At 33.6% G+C, this 18971-nt stretch overlaps 2 long non-coding RNA genes across 2 annotated transcripts in view; one reads left to right on the top strand and one right to left on the bottom strand.

Moving 5' to 3' along the window:
- LOC111471868 overlaps positions 1-8084 on the top strand; it is a 12587-nt gene extending 4503 nt beyond the window's left edge. The window contains exons 2-3 of the long non-coding RNA XR_002715274.1: positions 3584-3589; positions 8073-8084. This is a non-coding gene — a long non-coding RNA (uncharacterized LOC111471868). The remainder of the gene's footprint in view (positions 1-3583; positions 3590-8072) is intronic.
- Positions 7363-16828, bottom strand: LOC111471869. Its single transcript, XR_002715275.1, has 3 exons — positions 16745-16828; positions 16358-16359; positions 7363-7374 (listed from the first exon to the last, which is right to left on the bottom strand). It is a non-coding gene; the product is annotated as an uncharacterized LOC111471869 (long non-coding RNA).
- Positions 16829-18971: the final 2143 nt, after the last annotated feature.

Below are 18971 nucleotides of genomic sequence, written 5' to 3'. Positions count from 1 at the left end.
TACACAGTAAACAAGGTGGCTTCGCTCCTTTCCTTTAGAGTCTAGTAAATTCATTCAATCCTCTTCGTTAGAGTCTCACTGCTGGCTTCGTACCTTTCCTCTTAATTATCCTATTTATTCACACTGTAACCACTCTCGATTCATGATAGTTTCCGAACTGAACTCATTCACCTCTGCCTTCTTGCAAAGACTGTAAAGTTCGCTACTTCTCTTTCTCTTTTCTTTCCTGACCCTGAAAACACAGTAAAGTAAACTCATTCACCTCTGCCGCCTATTTCTTCTTTCTTTCATTGAACTCAAAGACAGGGTAATTTGTTAGTAGGAAGTCAATCCTCAAGATATATGTGATTTTTTTTTTTTTTTTTTGATAGAGAGTTGGTTATGTGGCATGTTTTTTTTGGACTAAAGGTTCTTTATAAATGTGTCTACTTTTATGTTATACTAGATAATATATCAAAGGCTTCCAATTCTAAAATATTTTGTGGGTTGATGGTCTAAAAAAAATTTATGTTATCTTTATTTTTTTGAGTTGAATGAATAATATTAGTTTTATTTTACTTTTTATAGATGGAAAACAATAGTGGAGTGGATGTGGAACTCTTTGGCTCTAGTAATTATAATGCATCTTAGCCACCACTTATGCACAATCTAAATTTAAGAAGCCTAGTAAATCAACAGTGTGTCATCATTTTACAATATTAGAAAACGATAATAACAAGTGCAACTATGAGGGTTTAAGGAGTATGCTTGGAAGGAGTATGCTTGTGATACTAATTTCAGTGGAACTAGCACCTTATAGAAACACTTAAGTTTTCAACATTCAATAGATGGGAAAGGGTAGTGATATTTTCACTTCATTATTTAGTCAAACAACATGTAGAGCAGCATGTGACAAGATGATAATTATGGACAAATTGTCATTTAAATTCATAGAGGATGAGGGTTTCAGGTTGTTTTATCGTACCACATGTCCTAAGTTCAAACCTTTGTCAAGAGTAACGATTGCTAGAGATATATTTCAACTTTATCCGGAAGAAAAAAAGAAGTTAAAATATTTTTTAGTTAATCATTCTAATAAGGTTTTCCTTACCATTGATACTTTAATTTCCTTGCAAAACATTAACTACATGGTAATCACTGTCCACTTTATTGATTCTGAATGGAATTTGCATCAAAGAATTCTCAACTTTTGCCAAGTTGCTAACCACAAGGGAGAGACTATTGACAAGATTATTGAGTTGTTTATTGGAATGAATCAATAAAGTTTTCTCTATCACAATTGATAATGCGAAGTTCCAATGATGTAGTTATTTCTTATATCAAGAGAAGACTTAGGAGTTAGAATTCACTTGTGTTAGATCGAGAAATATTATATATGAGGTGGTGTGTTCACATAATTAACTTGATTGTGAATGAAGGGATTAAAGAATGCATGACTCCATTTCTAGTTTTCGCAATGTGGTGAGGTATGTTAGATCATCCTCACAAGATTGACAAAAATTAAAAATTGTGTTGAACAAAAAAAATCAAATGTAAAACACTTAATTTGTTTGGATATGGAAACTCGATGGAATTCTACTTATTTGATGCTTGATCATGCTTTAAAATTTGAAAAAGCCTTCAAAGTATTAGAGGAGGAAGAATTAGATTTTGTTGAGTACTTCAAAGAAGGGGATCATCGAAATAAGAGAATAGGGCATCAACCATTGATGATTGGAAAAACGTTGTAGTGTTTGTAAAGCTTTTGAAGGTTTCTATGATGTCACTCAACTTATATGTGACTTCCAATTCTTATTTACATGAACTTTGATGATCTTGCGCCGTCTTTTTTTGTCTTCTTCGTCTTCGTCTTCTTCGTCTTTGTCTTCTTCGTCTTCTTTTTCTTGTTCTTCTTCTTTCTCCCGGCGTTCTAACTCGTCGATTAATTTGTATGACAATCGAGGAGATTTCATTTTATGGTAAAAAATTCATTCAGCTCAGTTATTTCGCAAGAAGAAAAAAAAGAAAATGGAGGATCCGTTGAATTTCAAGTAGTCAGTTTCACCAATAAGATACGAAGACTTACTTCCCATTTGGAATTGCACAAAAAAGACTATTTATCTCAAAGAGGTCTACGTAAAATTCTCGGAAAACGCCAACGATTACTTTCTTATTTATCAAAGATAAATAAAATGCGTTATAAAGAATTAATTAATCAATTGGATATTCGGGAGTCAAAAACTCAGTAATTTTAAAAGTAATTTTTAATTATTTGATTTATTAGATCTTGAATTTTTATGAACTTATTTGCATTTTCAGCAATTCATGGAAAGCTGAATCGAGGAAAAACTTATGAATGGACCAGCTACAAGAAAAGACCTCATGATAGTCAATATGGGACCTCACCACCCATCAATGCACGGTGTTCTTCGACTCATCCTTACTTTGGATGGTGAAGATGTTATTGACTGTGAACCAATATTGGGTTATTTACACAGAGGGATGGAAAAAATTGCAGAAAACCGAACAATTATACAATATCTACCTTATGTAACACGTTGGGATTATTTAGCTACTATGTTTACAGAAGCAATAACTGTAAATGGTCCAGAACTGTTGGGAAATATTCAAGTACCTAAAAGAGCCAGCTATATCAGAGTAATTATGTTGGAATTGAGTCGTATAGCTTCTCATCTGTTATGGCTTGGCCCTTTTATGGCGGATATTGGCGCACAGACTCCCTTCTTCTATATTTTCAGAGAAAGAGAATTAGTATATGATCTATTCGAAGCAGCCACCGGTATGAGAATGATGCATAATTATTTTCGTATCGGGGGAGTCGCGGCTGATCTACCGGGTTTGGTTGGGTTAACAATCCAACTAGAAGAATTTTTAGAATACTTATGGATTTCGAGAAAAATAATATTAAAATATTCGAAAAATGAAAAATTACAAAAATACCCCTTAAAATATGAATAATTACGAAAAATGTCATTCTGCTCAAAATCACGACTTCAACCGCCACCTCCTGCACAATCCATCAAATCTCAAAATCCGGCCATTGGATCTTCTCCAAAATTAGAGACAAGTTAAAATGTTTGTAAATCACTACATCCAAATTCAAATTGGAAGTTGTTAGCTCGCTTATCGAACAAGATATTTCTGAAGGATTATCCAAAAAAATTTAATCTCCAAATCTCGATGATAATGGAGGTTTCATCGTCGGTATAAGCTTCCCCTATAAATTTTGAAGTTGGGACAATAGCATAGAACAAGAATCGAATGCTGCAATAAGTGTTTAAATTTTGTGCTTCTACTCTCGAATTTCTTTTAAACTCGAGAGCAATTCTCCACCATTTCTCTTTAAACTTGTTCCAACAATTTCTAAACAAGATTACGCACAAGTTTTGGGAAGAAATCGAGTGCTGAAAGTGCCTATAAACCATTCCCCCCCAATCCAATATGCATTCGAAGAGCTTCAAGGAAAACTCGAAAATCCAATCCGAGGATATACGATAATTGGCCGAGCAAGAAAAATCTCAATCAGTTTCTGCACCTCAAGAACGTGCCTAATTGAAGGAAATTCGTTTCACGTAAAATTTAGGGGTAAGTATCAAATTCTTATATACCGTCCCTTTAACCATTTAAAATAATAATAATAAATTAATTAAAATTAAAAAAAAAAAAACAACTTTTTCCCACAATTATCTCTCATCAACCCCGGTAACAACAAAAAGAAAAAGAAAAACAAGTGAGATTTATTTGAGAAAAAAAAAAAAGAATGATCTTTAATCAATTGAGATTCAGCTAAAGATTTCCTTAAAGATAGATCTGATTATATATTAAATCTCATTTCCTTTTATCTTATTTATAGAAATCACAACCAATTAGATCTTCATTTAATTATTACAATGGTCTAGATTTGACTTAGAAACTAAATGTCAATCATTTATACAATTCTAGTAAATCACTCCAAATTAGTAATATTAGATCAAATTTTTATCAGTAGCCAAATGAATAGATAAAGATAGAATGCCAAAAAAAACTTCGGGAGACACTGAGATAAGGAAAGATTTGGAAACAGAGACGGAGATACACAGATCCACCTGAAATTTGGAATATATAAGAACAAAATTAAAAGTATAAAAAAAGAAAGAATTAGGGATAACAAAATTAAAAATTTAACCGATAAAAAAAAAAAAAAAGAAGATTAGGGAATTAAAAGCTGAGAAAAGCNAATGAAAAGACTGATAAAAAAAAAGAATTAAAAGGCCACCGATAAAAAAAAGAATTAAAAGACAACCAATAAAAAAAGAATTAAAAGGCAACAGATAAAAAATAAAATTAGGAAATTAAAAACCACACACTAAATAAGAGAAAGTAAATAGAGGGTAAATATAGAGTAGTATAACTTAAAGAGACCTAACATAACGTTCTATGTTTTTAACATATAACATTTCATCATATACACATCATACCATGACATATTGCATCACAATATAACATATCATAAACAAGTCATAACGTAAACACTTCGTAGTCATATTATTCTCTAACTTATCATAGCCTTAACGTTCTCATACCTATCATAGACATATCATCACGTGAACGTACCTTAGTCATATCATCACAAGAACTTAACCTAACACTATTGTTCTATCAATCCTAACGCTATCGTTCTATCAATCTATCACAAACCTATTCCTTTATACCCGTAACCTAACCATATTCTTCCATCAATCTCTCTTATCCATATCACTCTGGTATGTAACCTAACCTTAACGTTTCATGAACGTATTTTACTCCTATCATTACATCTCGTTTTGTGCATTCTTCTTGTATCCTATCTCAAACATATCCTTGAACACATCGTACAGTAATTATTATCATACAATTCACATATCATAACGTATACATAACATATAGGAAGCATATTGATCCACAGACAATTCACACATATTGATAACATAAGGAACCACTACAAGGGGAGTAAGATTCGGATTACCTTGTAATCTCAAGGCAAAAACATTGTTTGAGATTCGAATCACTCCACAAGCAAGATCGATCATGTCTAGCTTGAATGATTCTTGTTGACCAAATATCTCAAGGCAACAACACTTGCTTGAGATTCGAATCACTCCACAAGCAAGATTGATCATGTCGAGCTTGAATGATTCTACATGCAACCTAAACTACATAAAATTGCAAAGAAACTTAGTCATTGGCTAAAGAAGAGCACAAATGATTCTTGTACTATATTTTCCAAGTCTACTTACAAATACAACATAGATGGCTTTATATAGCCTCAAAATGAAGCTACTAAATGCATTCCAAGAGTTAGTAACATTCATATTTAATGGTCTTAATTAACCATTATGTAATTGTAACTTAAATAAATTAAAAGTCTTAAAATACATTAATGATATACAATAGCTCTAAATTACTCTAAATTGTAGTCCACCCAAAATTCAAAACATGAAACTTCATTTTTCTTCACATCTTCTTTGAAGCATATTGTATGATTGATGTCTCTTGGTTCATATCACATATCAATATATATGACACGTGCAGAACCACAGGGCATGTGTTAACATCAAATATAACCATGCCTATAGTAAAGTCACTTACCTGGCTAGCTTAAGTCGTTGTCACGAATACATCTTTAATGAAAGTTCGATTCCATCCTTTGAAAACCAAGTCAACCTATATAAGCCCATGACATTAGTTTCAGGTTTGAACTCTACCATATTATTTCTCTACTTTATTGGTACTTTATTGGTCCATTGTTAAAAGTCTTGAAATGTTATATATATATATATATATAAAATTATATTTTTATTAAAAATCTTATTTTTCATGGTTTGTGTTGTATAAGAAAGTAGACATAGCTATTTCAAGTTATTCTCGGCTTTACTAGTCTGTATTTACCTTTCCCTCTCTATTTAGTTTGCGGTTTTTAATTCCCTAGTCTTTTTTTTATCTGTTGCCTTTTAATTCTGTTCTCATGTATTCCAAATTTCTAGTGTATCCTATAGAAGTTTTCTTGTCATTCAATCCTTAATCTATTCATTTGACTACCAATAAAAATTTAATCCATTTCCAAATCTTTCCTTATCTCACTGTTTCCTATACATAAGTTTTCTTGGTCATTCTATCCTTAATCTATTCATTTGGCTACCAATAAAAATTTAATCTAATATTACTAATCTAACGTGATTTACTAGAATCGTATAAATGATTGATAATTAGTTTCTAACTCAAAACTAGACCATTGTAATAATTCAATGAAGATTTTACTATAATTGGTTGTGATTTCTAAAAAAGATAAAAGAAAATGAAGATTTAATATATATTGATAAGATCTCTTAACTGGGTAAGGGCGATTATTTTTTTTTTTTCCTCTAAGTAAATCTGACCATTATTGTTTTTCTTTTTCTTTTTGGAGTAACTGCTCATTTTCTAGCATAGGATGGGCTGAGTAAGGTAATTGTGGGAAGGATTAGAGGTTAGTGGAGAGAAGTTGAGAAATGTTTTTTTTTTTAATTTTTTAATTGTAATTAATTAATTAATTTATTATTATTATTATTTTAACTTTTTTTTTTTTTAATTTCTTTATTTATTTTTGGGCTATTACATTATATACCTCTCAAAGAAACTTTTGTACTCGAAAGTGTTTTAATCTTGGAATAACTCGGGTCGTTATTCTAAGAGTTCTTTGTCAAGTCTTCAAGTACCACTAAGTAAAAATTCTTAACAAGTATACCCTAATTCATATGAGTCATAAACATTTATTTGCATGCATAAAACTTTCATAAGCCTATCACTTTGTATTCCTAAAATCTTTGATTCCTTATAAGGTGTCTTCTCATATAGTTAGTATTTTAAATCTTAACTCATACTCCAAAAGAGTCTTTTTGGTCATTTACCCCCAAATCTTGGTTTAATTCTTCAACATATTCCAATGGCCTTGTAATTTTGTGTAATCCCTTTACACCGTGACATAAGACTCCTCATCAAATTTCATGTCAATTAGAGGTCACTTTGGTCATAAACTAGTGGTACGTAATTATAGGGGCATTTAGTCATTTTACACCTACACTTGGTTTAGCCCGTTATCATAACCTAATGGTCACCAAATTTTATACATAACCTTATCATGCCATATTGAATATTTTTCTAAAATTTCATGGACAACATAATTCATCTAAAGTTTGTGGCTCAGACACTTCATTGAAATAAATGTTGTACAATAAGGTTGGAAAACTCACATAGTTCCTCACTTTTTTTTTTTTTTTTTAAGTTTTATTTTTATTTTTTATACTATGATTCCATCTACTAGATCAATAGTTTTACTAGTATCTGATTTACATTATTCTCCAAATCAAATTCTCTACACTTAGCTAAAGGTTCACTAGATCTGTTTGTCCATACATCCTCAAAATCTCATTTTAAAATACGGGATCTCCACCTACACAAGAAAATTGTTGATAAAACTCCAAAATTGCACTTTCTTTTTTATCTAATTTTTTTTTCTCTCCTTATCATTAAAGAAAGACAGAAAAATTTCAGGGTAGAAACCTTCTCAAGAATTTCTCTTAAAATTTGAACCCATAGCTGATGATAAAACTAGAATATATATTTTTTGTTTCCTACTCACACGCACTCATACCTTTGTTTCTCGGTCAATCTCTAATTCTAATCTTCCTCCCCAGTAAGATATTATGGTGCTGGTATAGATCGAAATTTCGTTATAGTCCAATTCTGACTAGTAATAGATACCGGGGCTTTGCAATATTTGACTGATCACAATTCTATATAGTCCATTTACTATAGAAGTTCCTAGGAAATTCAATAGAGGAATGTTTCCAATTAAAATGGTTGGTTCTCTATATTTTTAATAATTAAAAAAAAAAAATTGTTTTCCTTTCCTCATTATTGTTTGAATTTGTATTGTTTGTAAGTGTCCACTTGATTTGGTTCCTCATTAAGGTCTCATCTTTGTAGATGAATTCCATATACAAATTTGCTTATTCTCCCACAAAATCAAGAAATTTGTAATATTTCTTTTCTTTTGCTACCTGCCTCAATTCTAGTAAATTTTTGGAGTCAAAATCATGACATAAAACTGGTTAGAAACTCCACCCTAACCCAATGCAAATTGAATGCACTAGAAATCATATGGATCTATAAATGACTTATCATATTTGATTTGTAGTCAAGCTAGATTTTGAGAATTTGGTAACTTTCATTGGAAACATTGTCAAATAGGCTTTTCTCTTGGTATACCTTATCTAGTATAGCCCAAAACTAATGTTCCTATAACCATAACCATAACCAAAAGGCACCACCACCCTTTAATGTCTTGTAATATCAAGAATGAGCTTAACAAAATTCTCTTATAAAAAAAAAAAAAAAATAGTATTATATAAGCATGGTGGATATCCTCAGATGCCATAAAACTTGGGATACTTGAAAATCAAACTTAAAATGATAGTCTTGAAACTTTAACTATGATAATACCTTTTAACTAGGTTGACATTGCTAGGAAAAATTGTTCGGTAATTTTCTACAACAATTTGTTTATGTTGAGGTTCTTAAGTGCATTCGTGTACTCCAAGGAGGATTACTACAAAACTTCTAGTTGATTTAGAGACAATGTCCCAAGCTAATCCTCGTGTATCCCCACCCAAGTTCATCTTAAATCATGGTTTCTTAAATTTAAAGGTATCTTGACAATCTCATACCGTAGTTCCTCTCCATATACCTCTAAATTTTGACCATGATCGTAATGCCTTGTCCAAACTGTGGCTCGATACTTTTAAATCACCTCACAACTTCCATAATTTTTTGTATTATTATTATTATTATTTTAATTTTCAACTCGTATTAAGGTAGTAAAATTTTCTAATCTCAGTACTTCCAAAGCTCAGCTTCCATTAAAGGCACTTATGTCATTCACCAATCAATTTAAGTATACATGTTTTAAACTTTTATGGTCTTTAACTCAATTTTTTTTTTTTTTTTTTTTTTTTTTTTTTTTTTTTTTTTTTTTTTTTTTTTTTTTTTTTTTTTTTTTTTTGCTTACTGATACTTTAATTTCATCTTTACATACTTCAAAATTATAAAATTTTCTTTCAGACACTACCACTTTTAATATCTATAGTATACTATAAGATATTGACATCTATCAAGCTTCTTAGGTCATTTTATTTCATCTGAAACTACTTACTCTTCAGTATACATTGGTACATTCATTCCCATCTCTATGGTCATAAGACTGTGTAATTTATCTATGTTCGAGACGTCTAACTAAAACATATGATCTTGCTTAGCAAAATCATTTTCATGCATACACTAACATTTAGTAGCTTACTAGAACTATAGCTACTCATTTAGAGCAACAATCTCAGTAAATCTAAACATCATCAATACAACAATTTACATTTACATTTCATGCAAGGTAAAACTTAACGTATTCTAAATTATAATAAATATAAAATTAAGCTAACATGAATGCAGTAAATTATAATACAATCAATAGAGTAAATGTCCAATTATGAGTTATATTTTATAATGACCAAGCAATAACAACATACACAATCAACGACATTTCAATTTCTTATCTTACGCAAGACATACCTGACGAAGACGGGGCATCGACGGTGGAACCATGGAACATGCCAAGCCTACATCGTAGGCTAGTCTACAAGATCTATAACATAGAGCTCTGATATCAACTGTAACGACCCGATATTTTCTACTTAATTTGAGGTCGCTACTGTATACGTACCATAAACATTGAATGCGGAAGACTTCATTTAAATTCCATAAAACAAAACCTTTAACTTAAAACACAGCCATGGTCTGACGTGTTTCGATAACATTTTTAAAACGACACAACAAAAGACTAAATAAAATAAACAAACGTTTAAGTTAAAAACATTCTATTCTAGCCTAAGTCTAAGAAAATAAATACCACTATCCTATGCATGTGTCATGGTCTCGAGTTGTGATGTCATCGTCAGTCGCACATGAATGTCTTGCCTTAACCTGAAAAATGTAGTAGCACATAGCTTGAGTATTTAAAGAAATACTCAGTAAGTGACCCACTATTGGGGTTAAATGCAACAATCACATGCAATGAGATGATGGGACCTATCTTTCATTCCGTTTTTCCTATAGTGCTGTCCTAATGGGTAATTTTGGACGTGTACCATATACTCTACACATAGCCCATACGTGCGAGTATGAGCTCACCAGCTAGTTCGCACTCCGCTGGACTACTTTCCTTATACGGTGGGCATACTCTGGGAGCCCCTTACGCTGGACACTCGCTAGAACTAGTAACCGTCACGGTAGCGCTATGCAAAGCATAACGATCATTGTCCTGCCATTGGATGTACGCGTCCGTACCCTTGTGATGGAATAGGGGTATCCCCCCAAATGCATGAGCACACATAATGCATGAGGTCCCAAAACTTTTCCATTTTGATTATCCTTTAATACAACCCGCTAACATTATGTACATATCATATCATTTTTCATATCGTTTCAAATATCACTCATCATTCATATCATATCGTTTCTCATTCTTCAGTTCTCAAATCATACATAATTCTAACGGGGCTATATTTCATGCTATTTATCGTAATTTCATGTCATTCATATCATACTGTATACACACTATTTAAGAAGCCTAACATAATGTTCTATGCTTTTAACATAACATTTCATCATATACACATCATACCATGACATATTGCATCACAATGTAACATATCATAAACAAGTCATAACGTAAACACTTCGTAGTCATATCGTTCTCTAACTTATCATCGTCTTAACGTTCTTATACCTATCATAGACGTATCATCACATGAACGTACCTTAGTCATATCATCATAAGAACTTAACCTAACACTATCGTTCTATCAATCCTAATGCTATCGTTCTATCAATCTATCATAAACCTATCCCTTTATACCCGTAACCTAACCATATTCTTTCATCAATCTCTATTATCCATATCACTTCGGTATGTAACCTAACCTTAACGTTTCATGAACGTATTTTACTCCTATCGTTACATTTCGTTTTGTGCCTCCTTCTTATATCCTATCTCAAACATATCCATAAAGATATCGTACCGTAATTATTATCATACAATTCACATATTATAACATATACATAACATATAGGAAGCATATCGATCCACAAACAATTCACACATATCAATATATATGACACGTGCAGAACCACAGGGTATGTGTCAATATCAAATATAACCATGCCGATAGTAAGGTCACTTACCTGGCTAGCTTAAGTCGTTGTCACGAATATATCTTTAATGAAAGTTCGATTTCGTCCTTTGAAAATCGAGTCAACCTATATGAGCCACTGACATTAGTTTCAAGTTTGAACTCTACAACATTATTTCTCTAATTTACATTGGTCCATTGTTAAAAGTCTTGAAAGGTTATATATCTATAATTATATTTTTATTAAAAATCTTATTTGTTACTGTTGTATAAGAAAGTAGATACAGCTCTTTCAAGTTATTCTAGGCTTTACTACTCTCTCTGTATTTACTATTTACCTTTTCCTCTATATTTAGTTTGTGCTATTTTTTATCTATTGCCTTTTAATTCTATGAGTATTCTCATGTATTCCAAATTTCTAGTAGATTTCTGTTTCCAAATCTTTCATTATCTCATGTTTACTATTCAGTAGTTTTGTTGGCCATTCTATCCTTAGTCTATTCCGTTGGCTACTCATAAAAATTTAATATAATAATACTAATCTAATGTGATTTACTAGAATTGTATAAATGATTGACATTTAGTTTCTGACATTTAGTTTCTAACTCAAACCTAGACCATTTTAATAATTCAATGAAGATCTAACTATAATTAGTTTTTGTTTCTAAAAAAATAAGATAAAAGAAAATGAAGATTTAATATAGTTGATAAGATCTATCTTCACATAAATCTATGATGAATCTCAACTAGCTAAAGGCTATTCTCATTTTTTTTTTAATCAAGTAAATCTGACAATTATAGTATGGGTTGAGGAGAGATAATTGTGGGAAGGGATGAGAGGTTAGTGGAGAGAAGTAGGGAAAGGTTTTTTTTTTTTTTTTTTTTTTTTTAATTTTAATTAATTAATTATTATTATTATTATTTTAACTATTTTTTTATAATTTTTTTATTTGTTTATTTATTTTTGGGCTATTACAGAAGCGATGTGAAAGATGATATGATATGTACATAATGGTAGTGAGATTGTATTAAAGGATAATGAAAATGGAAAAATTTTGGGACCTCATGCATTATGTGTGCTCATGCATTTGGGGGATACCCCTAGCCGATCACAAGGGTATGGACGCATACATCCAATGGCAGGATAACGATTATTGTGCTTTGCATTGTGCTGCCATGATGGTTACTAATTCTAGCAGGTGTTCGGCCTAAGGGGCTCCTAGAATATGCCCACCGGATAAGGAAAGTGGCCTAGCGGTGTGCGAACTAGCTGGTGAGCCCATACTCGCACGTATGGGCTGTGTGTAGAGTATATGGTACACGTTCAAAATTACCAGTTAGGACAGCACCGTAGGGAAAACAGAATGAAAGATAGATCTCATCATCTCATTGCATGTGATTGTTGCATTTAACCATAATAGTGGGGTCACTGAGTATTTCTTTAAATACTCAAGCCATGTGCTACTACATTTTTTAGGTTAAGGCAAGGCATTCCTGTACGACTGACGACGACATCGCAACTCGAGACCATGACACATGCCTAGGATAGTGGTATTTATTTGATTAGACTGAGGCTAGAATAAGATGTTTTTAACTTAAACGCTTATTTATTTTATTTAGTCTTTTGTTGTGTCGTTTTAAAGATGTTTTCAAAACACGTAAGTCCATGGCTGTGTTTTAAGATAAAGATTATGTTTTATGGAATTTAAATGAATTCTTCCTCATTCAATGTTTATGGTACGTATACAGTAGCAATCTTAAATTAAGTAGAAAATTTTGGGTCATTACATGAAACGTCGTAGAAAGAGCTACCCAAGAGAATAAAAATCTAGTGTTTCGAGTAACTTGCATACTGAGAACAATTTCTGGAAATTAAGGTCCCACACTCAAAGTCGTTCTTCCAAATTAATTTCTTTAACTTGAGGAAAGAAAGAGGAAGAGGTTCCATGAAGAAATCGAGTCTTGAAAACCCCTAGAATTGATTACCCAATAAGAAATCTAATGTTTCAGCTCCAACGAGAAATCAGTTTTTGGACAAACTTTGGAGGCGAATATCTTATGCTACAATCCACGAGAAGGTATGAAACCAATTCCTAGCTCTTCCTTGTAACACCATCTTTAAGTTTTAGAAAGAAATCTAGCAAAGAAAGAATGTAAAAGGAGCTATGGAGGTCGAGTTTCAGATGGCAGTGTATGTAGAAACGCGCGTCTTCTTCTTGTCTAGAGGAAGACGTGGCCGGTTCAATTGAACGAGTCATGTTATCCTAAATTCGCCCTTCACTCGTTTTTCTTAATTTTAACCCCGTCTAGATTGGTTCTCATGAAAAATTTTATGGTTCCAGAAAATAGACACAATAAAAAATATGTGGAAGAAAATTTGAGGTAATTCGGATACTAGAAGCTTGAGAACAAAGATTCTGAAGGTTGGTGACGAGGTAAGTAGCCACCTTGAACTTTTCTTAAGAAATACTTGTAGGAATTGCTTCGATTTCTGTATGAACCTTAAAAAAAATTATGAGTTAAGGATATATGAAATAAAAACACAAAGAAACGAGGGTTAAGGCCCTGAACTGATCAAATTGCTTAATATTTTTGTAACGTTAAAATAATCCACTAAATAAACTCTTCTGCCAATGAAATTATAATGCTGAATATATTATACCATTTTGAGATTATATATTAACTTTGTTGTTCATTGGATAAGGTTAGGTAGGTAAACTAAGAAATGGTATAAAAAGACCATAATCCCCCTAAGGTAATTTACCTTTGATTCATGACCTAGATGACCTTTAAATGTTATAAAACTCAGTAGTATATCTTATTTTATGATGTTTATTGATATTACGAAGTTCTAAAGCCATTGGAGCACGTTAAGTAGAAAAACCAAGAATTGGGGATAGAATGACAAAAATGCCCCTAGGACTACTTATGATATTTCAAGTTCTATATGTGCTCCAAATGACTTACTACTTTCTATAAGTCCTATTCTTAAGGGCATGAAGAAATGTATGAGATTTCAAGTTGATTAGAGCAAGTTTGGAACCTAAATCAAGTTAGGACCCAAGAAATACCTAAAGGAAACATCTCAAGACTCGACTCTTCTAGAACTCTCAAAAGAATCCATTATGACTCTATGGCTTTCTAGAATAACTCATGATTGTTATTATGATGAGTTCATATGTCTATGGATGCATGTTAAATCTTATGCCTCAAGGAATCATGAACCTTAGAAACATACAAGATTGAGAATCAAGAACAATACCACACAAGCTCTACAACTACTAAGGTAAGAAGAATGTTAGGTACCACTCAAGGATAAAGACCCAACGTCCTCAGACACAGAAACTTAAGAATGCTAAGTAATATGACCCATAACCTCTCACCACGCAATCCTTTTGGAGGACCATGTTTTCCTCTTCTAGGTGGGATTCTATGTGTCATAATCGCGGTTTCTAGGCAGCGGATTTGGCGATTGTGCGACACTCACTCTCAGCATTGAATGAGTCAAGCCAACTTTAGATTACATTGCCTACGGTTGGGCAACGTGTATACAAACTCGGGTCCCAATTTCAAGAGAAGATTTTAGAAAGCGGGGGAGAAAGGTTTTGGAAAAAGAGTTCCAAAGAGTTTTGAGAGAGAGAGAGAGAGAGAGAGGTGATATAACATGCAAGCAATAAGGCAACAACAACGGCTTAACAGTATATAACTTTTCAAGTAGGGAGAATTTGGCAACTAGTCGCATCCTCCTCTAGTACATTTTGAGGTAATTCATGTCTACCAGGCGTATCCATGATCTCGCCGAAACGTCATGCTCTTAAAGGAAACAGAAGGAAATAATACAACATGAAAGCAGTAAAACAAAGCGGTAAAGTATTACAAGGCAAAGGTTTTGGCTTGTCACGGGCAAATGGCCATAGGCAACACGCCTTGGACAAGCATGACCGTGACATCCTCCTGTTAGAGTCGCACAACAACGCACACGCTTAATCTAGATGAACACAAAGAACAAGATAGAGAAAAGTACAAGGAGAACTTTGGCTAAAAGGATTTTTTTTTTTTTATTGATGACTTCACGTATGTACAATAAGAGAGAATTACAGAGAATACTCACGTATGGATAATAAGAGAGAATTACGAATACATAAAGTACATTTTCTAAGCACTACCGGACCTGATATATATATAGTTTAGTTTACTATACATGGCTTTACCAGATTTAACCATCTACTATATATAGCTTTACCAGATTTAACCATCTACTATATATAGCTATTTACCATATATAGCTTTACCGGATATAACTTTACGAAATATAGCTTTAACGGATATACCAGTTGACCAAGCTATAAATAAAAGAGCAGACTCCATAGCCTAACACCTCCCTCACTTAATTGGTTGACGTTGGCACGTTCCTAGCTGATTTCTTCTTCTCTTCAAACTCTGTTAATCGTCTCATTTCTTCAAACTCTACAATCTGAGGTGCGGCTGTCTTCAAGTCGTTGGCACATTCCCAGCTGATTTCTTCTTCTGGAAGTCCTTTCCACTTAACTAAAAATTCTTGTAGGTTGCACTTTGGTTTGCGAGGGGTTTGCTCGGCCAAAATCTCCTCTACTTTCTTTTTACTAGAGCCCTTCATCATAACTGGAGGTTGTGTCACTTGTTTCGTTGATGATCGTCGTCTTTTGGATGATACGGTTTTAGGTTACTTTCATGGATGACAGGGTGAATTTTCATCCATGTAGGTAGTTGGAGACGATATGAAGTTCTTCCGACTTTCTCTATGACTTCAATTGGTCCTTCATATCTTCGCACTAGTCGCTGGTCCCTATTCCCAGGGAATCTAAATTTTTCTGATCTCAGCTTGATCATAACTTGGTCACCCCCCTGGAACTCTAATGATCTTCATTTTTGATCTGGCCACTTTTTCATTATTCGTGAGGCTTTCTCCAAGTACGCTCGTGCTATTTTAGAGGCTTGCTCCACTCTTTGGTGAAGTTGTACGCTTAGGGCCTCCTCCCTGCATAATGGTGGTCATTAACATGGGGTATGAGTGGCTGTCTACCACATACTTTTTCAAAAGGAGTTTTTCCTGTTGCTCGTCGTTGAAATGACGTAAGAACTCCTCAAGCATACTGTTGAACCTTTAGTTTGTCTGTCAGTTTGGGGGTGATAACTCGAAGAGACGTTTAGGCTCGACCCTAATAGCTTGAACAACCCAGTCCAAAAGATCTTGATAACTCTCTAAAAGTAGAGTCATATCAAGTCTTTTTGTATTTAATATTGCCCTTTTATTCACAATTTTCTCATTTATTACCCCATTTATTCTACTTAGTGAGCATGAAATTGTTTATTGCCGTCCAACATGAAAAAAAAATGATTTGGCATAAATCGATCTTAATTGTACATTTAATTGAGTTATGTGGTAAATTTCAGACATTTACGTTGAACCATGAGGGAGTAGCAAATCTAGAAATAAATGAGGAATGACATAGAAATTTTAAATTCACATCAGCCGTCCAAGTGGGTCATTGACTACCCAATGAGAAACATCATATGTGGACATCTTATTCCTTTTCAACCTCAAAGGGAACCCATGCTCAATATAAAAGGAAAAAGAAGACCAAGAGGAGAGGGTCACACTTTAGGAGAAAAATCAAATTACACAGCAGCTGCACCATGTTGTGAAACCAGAGAAGAAGAAAAAAACCCTAATCCAGCAGCTGATGACAACAGAAGCAAAAAGAGACCAACAAGGATTGATTAGAGCAAAGAGGTGGACGTGAGAGCTTAAGAGAAGGGAACTTTCATTGACGAACGACAACAAACCGGGATAACTCTCTATTTCATTATTCTCTTTTCTTATTCCATCAATTTTACATGATTGAGATGCGGATTCCTCTGTTTAATTCAGTTTGTATGGAGAGCTAAACTTTACAGGGGAAGCGAGAGAGTTTTATATAGTTTAAGTATGTTGACGTTATGATTTTAGTTTATTAAAGAGTTGTTGTTAATGATTTACATGTGTGTTTAATTAGCTACTTTACATGCATAGTTGTTCTCTTATTCGGGAGAAGAGAGGGAGCAATGAAATCCTCTTTATACTCTAGTTCCATAGCAAGGAGACTTGAAGGGTAATAGAAGGGTTAGGAATAATTCTTCTCCTAAAGCCTTGTTAATATAAATTACAACGATTATGAAAATAATCACCATTCATGACCCTCGGAAGTGAGCTTGATAATCTATTAAAAGGAACTAAAATCTACCACAAAACTCAACAACTTATCTATTTAATCTCTCTTAGTCGAACCTTCCTCATTATAGTTGATTTTCTCATATTTTCTGTTTTTCGACAGCAGTGACACTTTGTTTTAGTTTTGTTTAAGTAGTTAAAATCACCAACACCTATTTGAATGTTACCGAAAAACTCACCTCATTTCCAGCGATAAAATTAACCAAAAAGATAGGTTCCATGTAGAATCGATAATTTACTTATTACTTGCTACTTGTGATAATGTATACTTGCACTTATTCTTGTGAATTTTACATCATTTTATTATATACATCCACAAGCGCTTAGGTCTCTATGAATCTCGGATCACGGTCGTTGACAATGCTAAGTGGGAATGCCCCACAACTTAACTATGTGTTGAAATAATAGTTGTGTGGTCGTTACAGTAGAGCATGACTTGGGAGTTGGGACAAATGTAGCATATTTTGAGAACCTGTCGACGATGACCAAGATGGACTCCATTTCTTCTACCTTGGGACGGTGTGTGATAAAATCTAGAGAAACACTTTTCCCACGGTCGAGAAGGGACTAGTAGAAGTTCTAGTAGTTCCACAATTTTGTTTTGTTCAACCTTATCTTGTTGGCAGATAAGACAAGTTTTTGTGAACTATGTCATATCGTCGCGGAGGTTCGGTCAATAGTGTACCCCCTTTTTAGGAGGGCATAGGTTCTCTGCCACCCATTGTGGCCTGTCCATGGTGTGTCGTGACATTCTTTAAGCAGGGGTCTACTTAGATTCCCTGAATGTGGAACGTACAAACGATTTTCATTGGTGAAGAGTAAGTTATCCTCAACCCAAAACTGGAGAGTCTTCCCCTCTCTAGCTAGTTGGATGATGGCATGGGCGGTCAGGTCTTTTACTAGGTGTTCTTCATTGCTTTCTCGTATCGTTCCACTCAACTTGCTTGTAGGTGAGCTAACATGCACAAGTTTACATGTTCACTCTTCCAACTTAAGGCATCTACAGCTTAATTTTCTTTACTTGGTCTGTGTTCGAACTAAAAGTCAAATTCGGCCACACATTCTTGCCAAAGTGGCATATGGAACTATTGTCTGTCTTGACTCAAACTTGGCTCCGAGGAGGTACTGCCTCTACTGCCTCCAAGCTCGTAAACAGTAGACTACTGCCAGCATTTCCTTCTCAGATACTGCATACCTTCTTTCTTCCTCATTTAGCTTCCAACTCTCATATGCAATGGGGTGTCCCTCTTGTAGTAGGACACCTCCTAGGGCGAAGTCTGACGCATCTGTTTCGACTTCAAAAGGTTTCGTCACGTCGGCAATCCCTAAAATTGGTCCTTCCATCATGGCGTTCTTTAAGTTGTAAAAGGCTTCTTGACAACGTGGAGTCCAACTCCACTTGTTTCCCTTCCTTCGACAAACCGTCGATAATAGTTTGCTAACCCAAGGAAGGAGCGCATTTCTATCACTGAAGAGGGGTCTTC

The sequence above is a fragment of the Cucurbita maxima genome, unplaced genomic scaffold, assembly GCF_002738345.1.
Source record: "Cucurbita maxima cultivar Rimu unplaced genomic scaffold, Cmax_1.0 Cma_Scf00059, whole genome shotgun sequence".
In the NCBI taxonomy this organism is placed as follows: domain Eukaryota; kingdom Viridiplantae; phylum Streptophyta; class Magnoliopsida; order Cucurbitales; family Cucurbitaceae; genus Cucurbita; species Cucurbita maxima.
This window is presented reverse-complemented; position numbering and strand designations above follow the sequence as displayed.